Below are 12,746 nucleotides of genomic sequence, written 5' to 3'. Positions count from 1 at the left end.
GAGCAACTTTTGAAAATCATTTAAAGTGCGTAAATGTGATGTACGAATGCAAATTTTCTGTGGAAAAATCTGTTTTGGGGTAACACGGGCTCCTAAAAACTCTATAATACTTGTCTTTTGAATCTTATCGGCGGCAATAATCAGCCCCTTTTGTTTTAAGGATGCCTCCAGGGCAACTAATGCCCGTTCTAGCATATGCTCTTGTTTTGCTGCCAATAGGATATCATCCATGTAATGGATCAGCCTAACTTTGGGAAAACTACGTCTCACTGGTTGTAACGCCTGATCCACGTATAACTGGCACATGGTGGGACTGTTGGCCATACCCTGTGGTAAAACCTTCCATTGATAGCGTTCATCAGGCTGTTCATGATTTATAGAGGGAACAGTAAATGCAAAACGATGTTTATCTAAAACATGCAAGGGTATAGAAAAGAAGCAATCCTTAACATCTATGGCAAAAACAGGCCAATCTCTTGGTAAAGCACTTAAAAGAGGCAACCCTCTTTGGACAGATCCCATGAGTTGCATCTGTGCATTAACTGCTCTAAGGTCATGCAGCAGCCTCCATTTTCCTGACTTCTTTTTTATGATGAAAATAGGGGAATTCCAAGGAGACACAGAAGGTTCAATATGACCAAGCTGAAGTTGTTCTTTAACTAATATGTGTGCGGCCTGGAGCTTTTCCATAGACAGGGGCCACTGAGGCACCCAAACGGGTGTATCTGTGCCCCAGGGGATGCGTAACGCATCATCAGTGGCCCCTAGGAAAAACCCAAGCCCTTCCGATCAGATTTGGGAGTGGGCAACACGGGGTCACTTCGTCCTTGAAGGCGAGCCCCCAGCCCTTTTCCTGGTACAAAGCCTTGTGCCTTCATGATATCTTTACTCACTTGAGAATAATCATTGGTAATTATCAATTTTAATTGTTGTTGTACATCCCTTCCCCATAAATTTAAAGGAAGGTCTATGACAAAAGGCTGAAAAATGCCTTGACTGTGTTCCATCCTCCAATGCAATTGCTTAGCACTCATATCTGGAGTATTTTGGTATCCTAGACCCTGTAAGGTTTGTGCAGCCGTCTGTAACGGCCACCTCTTCGGCCAATCCTGTTTACGCATCACACTTCTGTCCGCTCCGGTATCCAACAGGCCCGTAAAGAGCTTTCCTTCTACTTCTAGGGTACACATGGGGCGATCATCAAGTCCTATAGACAAGCATGCTAGCTCAACCCCAGAGGAGCCGAACCCTCGCTCGCCCCTCTCTTTCTCACAAGCAGGAAATTTTTCATGGTCTGATCGAAGAATTAACAATTGTGCGATACGATCTCCGGGTGCAATCGAAATGATGCCAAACGGAGAATGACACATTACCTTAATAATGCCTTTGTAGTCAGGGTCGATCACTCCAGGTAGCACTAATAACCCTCTAAGAGTACTGGAGGATCTTCCTAAGACTAGTCCCACTGTTCCTTCCTCCAGAGGTCCTGACATATCTGTGTCTATAGCTTGAACACCCATACTCTGAGTCAGTACCAATCCGGTGGTGGCACGGAGGTCCAACCCTGCGGAGCCTGTGGTGGCCCTTCTGATGACTGGGGTGGTCTCATGTTTGGCTCCTGAATTGCCCCATAAATTCTCGGGCCCTGGGGTAGTGGGCCCTTCTGCCCGTTTTTTGACATGGCTGATGTGGCATTGGGTATGGGCTGTCCATTGATATCCTTTACGGATCGACACTCATTCGCCCAGTGTTTTCCCTTTTTGCACCGCGGGCATGTGCCCGGCTGTCTCTGACCTTGGCTCTTTTTATGTGTGCCTTGGGGGCAATTTTTTCCGTACATGCCCCGGCTTCCCGCAATTAAAGCAGGTACCTGATCTTCCCTGCCCCCTGGAGACTGCTAGCATAGCAGCCGCTAGACCAGCATTAGTTAGAGGGCCGCCTATCTCTCGGCAGGCCTTAAGCCAAGCATCCAGTCCTTTATTTTTCCACGGCATGATGGCTCTCTTACATTCTTTAGTAGCCTGTTCAAACACTAACTGCTGAATCAAAGGCATGGCTTCTTCGGCTTCACCAAACACCTTCCCTGCGGCTTCCATCATGCGAGCTACGAACTCCGAAAATGGTTCAGTAGGGCCTTGAATAATCTTCGTAAGATTGCCCGTTACTTCACCTCTTTTTGGTATCATTTTCCATGCTCTTGTATAAATTTCATTAATTTGTTGATAAACCTCCACTGGATAGGCTGTTTGATTAGCCGTCCATTGCCCTTGCCCTAATAACATGTCTGCATTCCAGGGAGCTCGATTTGGCGTTTGCGCATTTACTCGAGCCTGAGTGTGAGCAGCTTCTACCACTATAGATCTATAATCTAGATATTGACCTGTAGAAAGGCATGCTCTAGCAATTTCCCACCAATCTGTTGGTGTCATAGCTCTGGTGGTCAACCGAGTCAGTAATGTGCGGGTATACTGCGCATTAGCTCCATAAGTCTTTGCCGCTTCCACTAAATCTTTTAACTCTTTATAAGGGACTGGCTCATGATATCTTTGTTGATTTTGATCCTCAAAAACAGGAAATACCACCACTGAAGGTGGATAATGCACAGCTAACTGCGCAAGAGTGCCCCTGTCGATGAAATGGCAGCTACTCCTGGGCTGCACGTAAGGAGGGGGAAGCTCTCTAGTGAGCACTTTTAGAGCTGGCCCATATCTCTCCTCCTCATAATGTGCATCTTCCTCCTCTAAGCTCTCCTCCTCTGCCTCTACCAGCTCCTCTTCAGCCAGCCGCAAGGCTGCGAATTCATCCAGCACCGGATACAGGGGAGGTGCTGAAGGTTTATTTATCTTAGGATCCTCCTTTTCTTTTATATCTTTCTTTTCCCCTTTTTTGTTCCTTATTACCGTGCACTTTTCTTCAGTATCCTCCTCTGTCTTTGAACCTGCTTCTGAAAGGCTGTCCTGGTGTCTTGCCAGCATTTTCCTTCCTTCTCTTAACTCCTCTACATTTCTTCCGTCTTTCAAGCAGGAGTGTACTAATCTCCAAAAAGGATAAGTTCCCTTCTTTAATTGCCCCTGTTCCTTTGCTGCCTCCAAATCTTTGCCTAGCTTTCTCCAGCAATGCAGATTTAGATCCCCAGACACCGCAAACCACGGCGCCGTGCGATCAATATCCCCGACAATCACCTTTATGGTGGATTTCGAGATTTTCAATCCTCTCTCCTGTAGTAACCGCTGTATAGGATCTACAAAATCGCATGCACCGGAGACAGACTGATCGCTGCCCATCTTTGCTTACTTTTCTACAAGAGGCTTACAAAAGGGCAGAAAAGTCGCATTATCTGCCACGGACTTACTTTCGCTTTAGATGTTGCAGCAGCGACACTCCTCTCCTGGTCTATGACAACGGATAAAAATGCAAAAGGCATAAACCACTACAGCAAAAACAACCACTGCTAGTGCAAACCACAAAGGACTAATTCCTCCAAGAAGCATATCTGAGGATACTTACCGGCGCCGACCGCTTCGTGTGTAGAGTTCTGAATCCTCTTCGGCCCCCCGCGTGTGTCCGCCGAAGTTCCCGGGTTTCGGCACCAGCTGCAGCGAGCGAGCCCCGACCAGCAGGGAAAGATCACCACCGACACAGGATCCTTCTCTGATCACACTTTATTGAAGCGCTGCTTGGTTGAGGGAGAGCTGGAAGCAGGGGGCCCCCGAGCCGGGCTGGGTGGCGGCTTATATACAGGAGGACGGGGCGTGTCTACTGATAAGGTGACGAGGCAGAAAAGGATTGGTGGAAACCTGTTGCTAGGCAGATGTGGCGCGAGAAGTTCGCGCCACATACTTGTTTACTTCAGCACTCGGCGCCATCTTGTAATGGCGAAGTGTAGATGTGGCCGCCACAGTCTGAAATATTTACAGTGTCATTTATAGAAAAGTTTGCTGACTATTGCCATGTGGGTTTCCTGTTACCATAACAAACTTCTGAGACAGTCAGTTTGCGAAGAGAAAAGGTTTTCTTTATCTCACAGCTTCCAGGGTTTCTGTGTGGTCATTTGGCGCTGTTTGGGGCTGGTGCTGAGACATCGCGCTATGGCAGGAAGGAGCAAGGATTAGAGCAGAGCCACTGGCTTCTCAACCAAGAGCAAAGGGGGGTGGGGTGGTCTTGGTCAGCCAAGAGCAAAGGTTGAGGAGAGGGGGCTGGAGTCCCACGCTCCCCTTCAGGGGCACACCCCTAGTGACCTGAGAGAATCCTGACCAAACCCCATCTTAAAAGTTCCTCTGCGTCCCCTAACACAGAGCCAGGGACCAGCCCCTAACACAGGAGCTTTTGGAGACATTGCAGATTCCAACTGTGGCTCTCAACCTGCTCCTCCAAGGGAGCTGCGGTGTTGTGAGTTACCATCAATTCCCACATGGGAAGTGAACACACATCAGTCTTAAAATACCTGCTTAGATCCATCTCACTTCCTCACATGGAGATTACTCCCAGGGTCCACTTTACCAAATCAGGAAAACTACTCTTCCCCAAATATAAAAACAACAAAGCTCTTTAGAAAGCTCATGTGGCACCAAGGGAGTCTGAGTCAGAGCAATCCCTGCTCGGAGGTGGCCTGCAGCTTCACACGGCTGTTGATACCGTGCAGAAGGCCACCCAGTACTTCTCTGAAGATGACAGAGAAAGAGGGAGGGAGACAGAGAGACAGAGAGACAGCTGAAGATAAAGGTGATTTGGGATAAGGATTCCTGTCACTTGGTAGCTGTCCAGGAAGCCAGAACTGTGTGTCTGGAGTAGAAAGCAGACAACACTGAGCTGGGAAGTTGCTAGGAAACTTCATCAAACTCTTCATCAACACCTAAAAGACCCAGCAGCAAACACACACCTACCATAGCCTATTCAAAGCTATATTTAAAACCACTCGGGGGGTGTTCACAGATTTGGGGCACTGCACAGAAAAAGGCAAACAGATCTGCACTATCCAGGTTATCCCCAAACCTCTGGCTTCAGCTTTCTTCCATCTTAGGCATAGGCAGTGGAGAAGCTGGTGGCTTATGCAGCAAGGATCATAAGTCTCAGCTTGACCACCCTGAAGGTAGGTCATGCTTCACTGGTACCCACCACGGTGGGCCATAGTGTAACTAGCTGTTGAACAGACAACTCATTTTAACCCAGGCCAACATACAACATAGGATAGTGTTCCTTATGAGAAGCATGTATCAACAAGAAACCAAAAAAAAAAAAAAAACCCACCACTTATACTTTCAAGTCTTGCCTTTATATAAATCATTTATTTCAGTGCTCCGTCCAGTGTTGAGTAGCCCTCTAGATCACTGGTTCTCAACCTTTCTAATGTTACAACCCTTTTTCGAGACAGAGTTTCTCTGTGTAATAGTCCTGACTGGCCTGGAACTCACTTGGTAGACCGGGCAGGCTTCGAATCCACTGAGATCTACCTGCCTTGCCTTCAGAGCTGGAATTAAAGGCGTGCACTGCCACTGCATGCCCAACCATAAAATTATTGGTAACTATAATTTTGCTACTGTTCCAAATCATAAAGTTAATATCTGATGTGTGGGTGGTCTTAGGCGGCCCCTATGAAAGGGTTGTTCAACCCTCGAAGGAATCTTGACCCACAGGCTGAGAACCACTGCTCTAAGTGATCTGACCAACCTGGGAGAATGCTTTGTGATTGAGTTTACACTTAGGGATTACAAACCTAAGGGAACACCTTTAAGTGTTTTGTTTGCTATTTGTTTGTTTGTTTTTTAAATGACAGTTTTTCTTTCAGAGTAAGAATTACTATTTGGGGAAACATGTGTACGTCTACTCTCCAGGTTAGGTAGCCTCCTGTCGCACACATGGGCATGGATGGATGTTGAAAATAGAGGCTCATCCACTGAACCAGAGCCGTATGTGTTTGTCCCACTGTGATTTAAATAGACTTCTCTCTGATGTCTGTATCTTGTTCAAATGAATAAATTCAGCAAAATAAGCTGAATCTGCACACACTTTGTTCTTGTCCTGTTGAACTTACAGCAAGGAACAACTCTAAGGGTTGCAGGCACTGTGTTCTGTAGCACAGAAATCAGGTTTCACAAGAAGCGATTCGTACAAACATGCAATGTTAAACCAGACTGAGGTGGCTATGTGTAAGGTCTCTATGGTCTGGAGAGAGAGCTCAGTTGGTAAAGTGCTTTGCCATGCAGTCATGAGGACCTGAACTCAATCTCCAGAAACCATGTGAAAAAGCCAGACATGGTGGCACATGCTTTAACTCCAGCATGACATGCAGAGACAGGCAGATCCCTGGAGCTTGCCAGCCCCGCCTGGGAAACTAGGCCAGTAAGAGATCCCGCTTCAAACAATAAGGTGGACAGCATCTGAGGGACAATATGGGAGGCTGATCTTCCCCCACATGGGCACACATGTACATACACACACGAAAGTAAGGTTTCCATTTTGACATGTCTATTTACATATAGACAATAAAAAGAAATGACTGGAGAGCTGGAGAGATGACTCAGTAGTGAAGAGCATTTGCTGCTTTGGCCAAGCATCCGAGTTCAGTGCTTATCACCTTCAGCTGTCTGTAACTCTAATTCCAGGGAATCACAGCCTCCTCTGACCTCCATGGGCACTGCACACATGTGGTATATATACATATAGGTAATCTTTCTTTTAAAAAAAATAACTAGTATGTATTGTCAACGAAAAGTCAAAATGGAAGAGTGTTGGCTTGGGCACATAACATGGTGTTGGAGGCCATGGTTCATGCAATCTTGGACATCTGAAAGTAAAGCCTTGACCTGAGCAACAGTTACCTCAGACATGGTTAACTGTCTGCCCAGACAACAGACCTCTCCACCAAACTACACAGACACTGAGAGAGCCCCCAAAACCATGTCTACAAGACAGCCTGGCTTTTTCCAGTATCTATCATAGTTTTTGACAAACAGTGTAATTTCCAGCTGCCCTGTCAGCAAAGCTATCAATACAGCCACGATTTTGGAGCATCACAGAGACCATTTTCAAGACTGAATTTGTGCCTTTTGAGTTAGAAGCCTGATTAGCACCAAATTAAAAATAGATAATTTTGTTCTTCACTGGGTTGATTTTATTATTAGTTGGTATCCATATTAGTAACAGCCAATGCCTTTTCAGTTCCTTGTATGGATCCAGCTTTCACTGTATCCTTTCTAAGAGATGCCCAGTGGGCTCTGGCTGTCCCCTCAGGTTTGCCAATGGAGTGAGTTTCCACCCTACCACTTCGGGGTTCTAAGTGTTCTAGTTCGCTTTCTGTTGCCATGGAAAACCCAATGACCAAAAGCAACTCTGGGGCGAAAAGAATCTGTTTCAGCTTACACCTGTACAGGTCACAGTCCATTCTTGAGGGAAGTCAGGGCAGGAATCGAAGCAGAAACCTTGGAGGACTGTTCCTTACTGCCCTGCTCTCTGGCTTGTGCTCAGCTGGCATTCTTATACTGCCCAGAACCACCTGCCCAGAGGTGGTACCACCCACAGTGGGTTGAGCCCTTCCACACTGAGCATCAATCCAAACAGTCTCTCAACGACATGGCCACAGGCCAATCTAATCAAGGCAATTCTTCCATAGAATTGTCACCCTCTTCCCAGGTGACAAGAAAAACCAACAGGGCGCTATTCCTAGAGAATTTTTAATATTACTGTTGCTAACAGGGATGCAAAATACTACTGTGCTGGTTAGGTTTTGGTTATGAGCCCAGCCTTTACCAGTGGAGCCATCTCTCCAGCCACTGGCTGATTTTAAATGTCAACTTGCTATGACCTAGGATCACCAAGAGAGTATCAATTGTGGAATTGCCTACATCAGGTTGGCATGGCTGTAGGACATTGTCTTGCTAGTTGATGAAGTAAAATCCAGCCCGTAGTGGGCAGCACCATTCCCTAAGTCTGGGTATAGAACAGTATAAAGAGGAGCAAGCTAGCTGAGAACAAAAGCACGCAGGTGGTATGGGGTGCATTAGTTTCTCTCTGCTCTTGGCTGGCAGTGTGATGTGTCTAGCTGCTTAAGTGCCTGCCTTGACTTGCCCTCAGTGGTTGACCTGTGACCCAGAATTGCAAGCCAAATCAACTCTTTCCCTCCCCAGGGTTGCTTTTTGTCAGGGTATTTTATCATAGCAACAGAAGTGAAATTAGAATGAATCACTTGCTCTGAGTGTGCTGTGAGCTAAACATGAGCAGCTATAGCCTGGAAGCATGGATTCGGGTTACTCTGGACGATACCTTATGTTGTTGAAGTGATCTCATAACCTTTTATAGTTAGAGAACAAAAGTCACAAGTCAGTGTATTTGAACTGTATGTTGGTGGCAACATCAGATACACAGGTTACAGCAGGATGGGAAAACCTCTCCTGAAAGATTCAGATGTTATTGTTAATCCTAGGGTTCTTGAGAGGAAAACCAGTTCCACAATTTTGAGCCAAAGTTGAAGTAAACTTTATTTAAATACCAGATTCATGGACTCTGGCCAGGTCCCCCCCTGGGTTCCCAGGAAATGGCCTCAAGTTACCCACTCTTTGCAGGGACTTGAAAAGGCAAACCCCACAATTCATTGTATTTCCCATCAGATCCTAATCAGGGACAAGCATACATTCCGACGTATTTTTTTCCAATATTCTCCCTACCCACATGTGATCAAGCATATCCCGTGCAAATGGGTCAAACAAACTTGTTTAGGGGAGTGAAGGCACATACACACGCCCGCATGCACGCACATACGTGCATGTGCTTGTTATTTCCCAGGAACTACAGCCCCCAGCATTCCAGGAAGTTACCTTACCATTGGGCCAGTGGCGCTTACAGGTTAACTTTGACTCTTCCAGTTGTATTAACTGTAGGGTTGGTGAAGGTTAACAGTGCATTCCCAAAGATTTACCCAACAGTCACAAAGATGTGGAGGTTGGTAGTAAGAGGCTAGCGAGAAGACTAGGGTGCTAAAGAGTACAGGATAATTCCGCCTCTGAATCTGCAACGGAGATCTGGAGTCAGTCAGTCCGTCTGACGGATCTTCGCCACACATGTGGCTTCCTCAGAGAACTGCAGTTCCAACCACCAACTGCCAGAAAAAAATCGAATTAGAAGCTAAACCTCTTTCAGCCGTTCTTAGAATTATATAAACAGATTTTCTTGAAGGCGGAGGGTGGGCCTGAGCCATACTTAAAATAGACATCGAGACAGATGGTTGGTTGATGGCAGCTACAGATAAAAAAGCCTAAGGCGTTTGTCTGAAAGGGTGTAAGGGAAAAGCAAAGGGAATAGGAGTGGGGAGAACAGCCTAAAGCAGGGTGCCCAAGCCTTTGCTGGGAAGAATAGCATAGACTGTGAAAACAGACAACCCGTTTTGAGACCATGCACTAAACACAGTGCTTGGTGCTTAAAGGTAAATAACAGAAATCAGCTGGGTGGTGAGGGCGTGCACCTTCAGTCGCTGCACTCGAGAGGCTGGTGGATCTCTGTGAGTTCAAAGCCAGTCTGGTCTACAGTGCAAGTTCCAGGAAGGCCAAGGCTGTACAGAGAAACCCTGTCTTGAAAACAAACAAACGAATGAAAAGATAAATACCCAGAAATGTCTATGTAAGTAAAGATGTGTCTGTCACTCATTTGGGTAGAAGGGAGGTGCCAGATCCAAAACCTTTAACATCGCTAACAAATCACAGCACAGAGCCTTGGGTTTTTGCTTGGTTTTAGTATTCTTCTATTTGTCCTATGACTTTCAATTATACTTTGCTTGTTTTTATTGCTTCATCGTTTGCTTTGTTCTTCTAGATCCTGAAAGGCTAAGAGTTTGCATGGAGGGTGGGGAGTTGTGGCTCACGCTGGCCAAGGAGTCCAGAAGTTCCTGCCCGACCTGTCAGCAAATCCTCTTTCAGAAATGCCATCAAAAGACAAAGGGCTGCCCTGCTAATCCCCAAGCACAACTTAGGCAGGCAATTTGGAAACACAATACCACAGAGAGTCTTCGCCAGCTCACCATGTCTGGGGTCTGATGGCCTCAACCTTCTGCCTCCCCTCTTTCTATGAAAAGAGCCATTAGGAGTGGCTGAGGCCTGCTGCAAGGCCACTCTGGTCTTTGATCTTCACCCTCCCCTCCCAATCCTGTCTGCAAGGGGATCACACTGGGCTCCACACTTCCACGGCCACTTGAACACTTCCATCAACAGCTTGGGTCTGTAACATGTCAGAGACTGAAACAAACAACAACAACAAATCAGGCCTTAGGGGTTTCTACCCCCAGAAAAGTTCAGAGAGCTCCGTACTGAGTACAGTGTTGATAGGTTTCAAAGGCACACTCTTTGTTTAAACAATAAACTCAGCCAAATGGAGGGTGAAGGAGAGGGCTTCCTTCCTGTCCAGCCACTCAGCTGATAAATGTCCTAGGCATCATGTTGTTTTGTTGGGAGCTGGGAATTCAAGTGACCCTGACTGACAGGAAAGGGACACATTGATGTGTGACAAAGTTCCCGAAAGACAAAAGGGACATCTTTGGTGTTCTTAGCAAAGGGCTGATGTTTATTGAATTATAATTTTTGGATTACATTGATGTGAGTGTGGGTGTGTGCACACATCACAGAATACACTCGGAGATTACAGACCACTCGGGAGAGTTGGTTCTTTCTACCATGTAGGTCTCAGGGATGGAACTCGAGTCTTCGAGCTTGGTGCCTTTTCCCTCTGAGCCATATCACTGGCCCTTACTGTATTTTTTTTTAAATCCCAACTAGCTCAGGTTTACCACTGGCTGTGAGAATTCCACTTTTTGTCCTTGTTGCCCTAGATCGTTCTGAAAAGATTGCCCGCCCTGTCTTTGCTTTGCTTTGTCTTGCCCAGGCCTTGAACCCCAGGAACCAGCCTGAGCATTTTCTTTTCTTAAAGAGTTTATATTCCCTCACCATAAACTATTACCCAGATTTTAGAACCAAAAAAAGATTCTGACTCTTAAACATTTAATGAACTCTACTCAGTTTTGTGGAATCTTTTTATTCTGGTTATGGTAGAATAGAATTTTCTAAACCCCTCTGGCCAGCCATTTTTCTACTCTGACTTGAATATGTCCCCAAAGTTCATACACTGAAAACCTAATCCCCAGCTAAAATGCTAAAATACAATTCCTGGTATTCTACATGATTGAAGTCTCAGAGAAATGAAATTCTAAGAAAGAATGAACTCAGAACTTTTGGTCCCTAAAATATTTATGTTTTTATAATTTGTTCAATTTAAAAGAACATACTTTCCTCCAAATAATAACCCAGCATAGTTGTAGGGTAGGGCAGGGGGTCTTGGTTTCGATTTGGTGTTCAGTATTGAGGATGGACCCCTGGAATGCCAGACAAGCACTCTGCCACAGTGCCACAGCCCTCCCCTAACACAGCACACAGCACCCAAGTGGTCTGCTACAACCAAGAACTGGCTTTGGCTTTGTGACTGTGGTCTTTAGGAATTCTGCACAAATACAACGTCAGCTCTTAGCTGTTTGCTGTCACTTTAACAGTGGATTCTAGGGACACTTTGCCTAAGGAACACTTTCTAAAATTTAAAACAAAACAAAACAAAAAAACCTTACACTGCCTCCCCCTACCCCCCGTCATACAGGACTGTCTCGTACATGTGTCCATCCCTTGTGCCATGGTACAAGAGCATACACATACCCCATCCACGTATACACACAACAATAATAATAAGGGGAAAATGTGAAGATCAGGTTGTTCTAGCAAAAGCTGGAAGAACAGCCTTGGTGGTCAACGAATGTTGTTATGTAGTCTTCCTTCCACTAGGTGGTGCTATGAAATATCTTCTTGACCTCTGATCATGGTATTTCTTTTTTCTTTCTTCTTCTTCGTCTTTTTTTAAAATTGGTTATCAGATTTTTTTTTCTCTTGTTGATTCATAACAAGCTGGGCATTCCACTGCGTCACTGATGTCATGAAGGTGACGACCATCCACATTGCAGCCCACAGACTGTGCAGTACCCAGGATCTCTTTAATAATTCCAGAAAGCTCTCTGGCTCAAGTCCTGTGTCGTATCTGACTTTTAGGGTTGACGATCTCATTGAAAGTGATATTTCCACTGTGTTTAATGTCCCTCTGCTTCTTCCTGACTCTTGGTGGCTCCTTGAGGGCTTTGATGAGCAGAGCAGAGGCAGTGGGCACCACCTCAATCGGCCTGCTTTTCTGGATGGTCAGTTTCACTGTAATCCTCAGGCCTTTCCAGTCACCGGTTGCCTTGGCAATGTCACCAACTTTTTTCAGAGACAGACCCAGGGACCCGATCTTGGGGACCAAGGCAGATGTGGTGCCGACCTCACCTCAGGTGCGCCTCAGGTACACAACCTTGACGTCGGGGTTGAATCTGGGCCGCATGGTGGAGGTGGGTGTCAGATGAACCCAGATTCAGGACGGTAGAAGAAAGTTGCACCGTTGCCCAAAGCCGAAAAACCATGGTATTTCTTTCAAACAAGGATTCATACTCATTTCTCTCCCCTCCCCTCCTCTCCTTGTCTCTTGTCTCTCTTTCTCCTCATCCTATACTCATCGTGTAATCAAATCTAATAAATCCCCTTTATTGCTAGCATTCATGCAAACACACCACACACACAGCACACACACCATAGTTCCTCTAGAGAACCCTGCCTAATCACACCTGCAGTTACCTGTCTTCTACCATGACAAAGTTGCAAAAGTTAGTTCAGATCATGTGACTGGTCTGGGAAAAA

This window comes from Arvicola amphibius, chromosome 13 (genome assembly GCF_903992535.2).
Source record: "Arvicola amphibius chromosome 13, mArvAmp1.2, whole genome shotgun sequence".
Lineage (NCBI taxonomy): Eukaryota > Metazoa > Chordata > Mammalia > Rodentia > Cricetidae > Arvicola > Arvicola amphibius.
Note: the sequence above shows the minus strand (reverse complement) of the source record.